The sequence below is a fragment of the Arachis duranensis genome, chromosome 7 (assembly GCF_000817695.3).
Source record: "Arachis duranensis cultivar V14167 chromosome 7, aradu.V14167.gnm2.J7QH, whole genome shotgun sequence".
Taxonomy (NCBI): domain Eukaryota; kingdom Viridiplantae; phylum Streptophyta; class Magnoliopsida; order Fabales; family Fabaceae; genus Arachis; species Arachis duranensis.
Window position 1 is genome coordinate 59,573,657 of NC_029778.3, and position 3,862 is coordinate 59,577,518.

The following is a 3,862-nucleotide window of genomic DNA, read 5'->3' on the forward strand; positions in this document are numbered from 1 at the left end:
CTTGATTAAAGCTCAGTAATAGTCCAGCTAACGACATTAAAGAAGCGCTTACTGGGAGGCAACCCAGCCATTCACAAAATTTAATTTTATTCGTTTTGGTTAATTAATTGATTTTTACAGGTATATGTCAAAGTATCTTCAAGGTAAAATAGCAATTGCTTGAATTCACAAAGTTACAAAGGAATTTGGAAGCTCACTGGCGTGAAAAAGCCAGTAAGAAACAGTTTGGGCGTTGAACGCCCAAAAGAAGCACCCACTGGGCGTTCAACGCCAGTAAGGGTAGCCATCTGGGTGTTAAACGCCAGAAAGGTGCATCTTCTGGGCGTTGAACGCCAGAAAGAAGCACGTTCTGGGCGTTTAATGCCAGATTGACAGCATCCTGGGCGGTCAGAAAAACGCCCAGTGACAAAGGACTTCCTGGCGTTCAACGCCAGAAAGAAGCAACAGCTGGGCATTGAACGCCCAGGAGAAGCAGCAATTGGGCGTTAAACGCCCAAAACATGCAGCGTTTGGGCGTTTAACGCCAGAATGGTGGGAAGGAGGTAAAATTCGTTTTTCTTCACAAATTTTCTAATTTTTATATTTCAATTCATGATTTCTTGTATAAACATGTTTCAAAATATCATCCTTCAATTCCAAAAATTTTAATCCTAATTTCTTAAAACTCTAATTTCTAAAATCCTTTTTCAAAAATATTAAATGCATCTTAATCCATAAAGACAAATTATTTTCCAATCCAATCCAACCTTTTTTTTAAGTTTCTCAAAACTCAATTATCTTTTAAAAATCTTCTTTCAAAATTAAAATTCAAATTTATCTTTTCCAAATATCATTAACAATTTTTTTAATTATATCTCTTTCTTATCATATTTATTTATCCGTGATCACAAAAACATACTCACTTTGATCATGGCCCCTAAAGGAAAACAACCCACCCCAAGAGGCAAGAAAGAGAGTATTCCAAAACCACTTTGGAATCAAGGAAAGTTCTTGACTAAAGAACATTCAGACCATTACTACAAAATAATGGGTCTAAGATCAGTGATCCCGAAAGTCAAGTTCGATCTGAAAGAAGATGAATATCCGGAGATCCAAGAACAAATTCAAAACAGGAACTGGGAAATCCTAGCTAATCCTGAAACAAAAGTAGGAAGGAATATGGTTCAGGAGTTCTATGCTAATCTGTGGCAGACAGACAGGAAAAGAATAATTGGAGCTACCCTCTATGACCATCGGACCTTAGACAGAGGAAAGATTGTTCACATCCATCCTGACAAAAGGGAGATCTTTAAGCTTCCTCAACTGAAAGATGACCCAGACTCCTTTAATAGGAGAATGATGAGGGTAAACAAAGGCCTGGATAAGATTCTAGAGGATATATGCATCCCTGGAGCCAGGTGGACCACCAGCACCACTGGCATCCTAAATCAACTCAAGAGAGAAGATCTCAAACCAGTTGCCAGAGGCTGGCTGGACTTTATTGGGCGTTCTATATTGTCCACCAGCAACTGTTCTGAAGTTACTGTTAAAAGAGCAGTGATGATTCACTGCATCATGTTGGGAAGAGAAGCAGAAGTTCATCAACTAATCTCATGTGAACTCTACAAAATAGCAAACAAGAACTCCAAGGATGCCAAAAATTGGCCTATCCAAGCTTAATTTCTATACTCTGCAGAGATACCAGAGTGAAGATGGGAATAACTGAGTATATCTCAGTCGAGCGGCCAATCACTAAAATATCAATGGAAAGACAACAGCTGCAGGATGATCCAATCAAGAGGAGAGCACAAGAATTCCTCCCAGAACTTCCTCAATTCGAATATTGGGAACATCTTGAGGCATCTGTTTCCAAGTTGCAAGAAGTTATGAACCAAATAAAGGAAGAACAGAATAATCAAAGTAGCATGCTTTGCAAATTGCTTAGGGAACAAGAAGAGCAAGGGCGTGACTTAAGGGAGCTGAAGCGCCAGAAATTAATCCTTGAAGGACCAAGCACCCCACAGATCAGAGGAACATCCACTTCCCAAAATACAGGTTGTTGAGTTCTAATTTTAGCTTTAACTCTGTGATAGTGTTATTATAGGAATTTACCTTAAAAGTTATATAGGAGTAGTAGTAATTAGCATATCTATTTTGGTTTTATTTCCAATTAAGTTATAATTTATTTTTCTTATCATCATCAAACATGAATAAAATAGTAGATAATTAGAATAAAGAAGTAATTTATATTTTTCGAGTTCTTAATAATAAAAATTATAATTAATTATATGTCGTGGCAATACCTTTTGTTCTCTGAATGAATGCTTGAACAGTGCATAATTTGTATCTTAAATTTTACGAATGTTGGTTCCTAAAAGAATGAGGAACACGAAAAATATTATTGAGGATCTGAAAAATCATGAATTTGATTCTTGAAGCAAGAAAAAGCAGTGAAAAAAAATTATTTTTTACAAGGAATCATTGGATCAAGAAAAAGAAAAAAAAAGCCAATAGCCCTTAAAACCAAAAGGCAAGGGTGAAAAGGATCCAAGGCTTTGAGCATCAGTGGATAGGAGGGCCCAAGGAAGTAATTCTAGGCCTAAGCGGCTAAATCAAGCTGTCCCTAACCATGTGCTTGTGGCATGCAGGTCCAAGTGAAAAGCTTGAGACTGAGTGGTTAAAGTCATGATCCAAGGCAAACAGAGTGTGCTTAAGAGCTCTGGATACCTCTGACTGGGGACTTTAGCAAAGCTAAGTCACAATCTGAAAAGGTTCACCTAGTCATGTGTCTGTGGTATTTATGTATCCGGTGGTAATATTGGAAAACAAAGTGCTTAGGGCCACGGCCAAGACTCATAAAGTAACTGTGTTCAAGAATCAACATACTACACTAGGAAAATCAATAATACAAAATCAATAATACTATCAGAATCCTGAGTTCCTACGGATGCCAATCATTCTGAATTTCAAAGGATAAAGTGAGATGCCAAAACTGTTCAGAAATAAAAAGCTACTAGCCCCGCTCATCTAACTAAAACCTGAGCCTCACTTGAAACTCTGAGATATTATTGCTTCTTAACTTCTTTTTATCCTATTTTATCTTCTAGTTGCTTGGGGACAAGCAACAGTTTAAGTTTGGTGTTGTGATGAGCGGATATTTTATACGCTTTTTGGGGGTAATTTCATGTAGATTTTAGTATGTTTTAATTAGTTTTTAATAGAATTTTATTAGGTTTTAGGAAAAAATCACATTTCTGGACTTTACTATGAGTTTGTGTATTTTTCTGTGATTTCAGGTATTTTCTGGCTGAAATTGAGGGAGCTGAGCAAAAATCTGAGTTAGGCTGAAAAAGGACTGCTGATGCTGTTGGATCCTGACCTCCCTGCACTCGGAATGGATTTTTTGGAGTTACAGGAGTCCAATTGACGTGCTCTCAATAGGGTTGGAAATTAGACATCTAGGGCTTTCCAGCAATATATAATAGTTCATACTTTGCGCAAAGATAGATGACGTAAACTGGCATTCAATGCCAGTTCCATGTTGCAGTCTGGCGTCCAGCGCCAGAAACAGGTTACAAGTTGGAGTTCAACGCCCAAAACATGTTACAACCTGGCGTTCAACTCCAGAAACAGCCCAAGCACATGAGAGGCTTAAGTCTCAGCCCCAGCACACACCAAGTGGGCCCCAGAAGTGGATTTCTGCACCAATTATCTTAGTTTACTCATTTTCTGTGAACCTAGGTTACTAGTTTACTATTTAAACAACTTTTAGAGACTTATCTTGCACCTCATGACATTTTCAGATCTGAATTACATACTCTTTGACGGCATGAGTCTCTAAACCCCATTGTTGGGGGTGAGGAGCTCTGCAGCGTCTCGATGA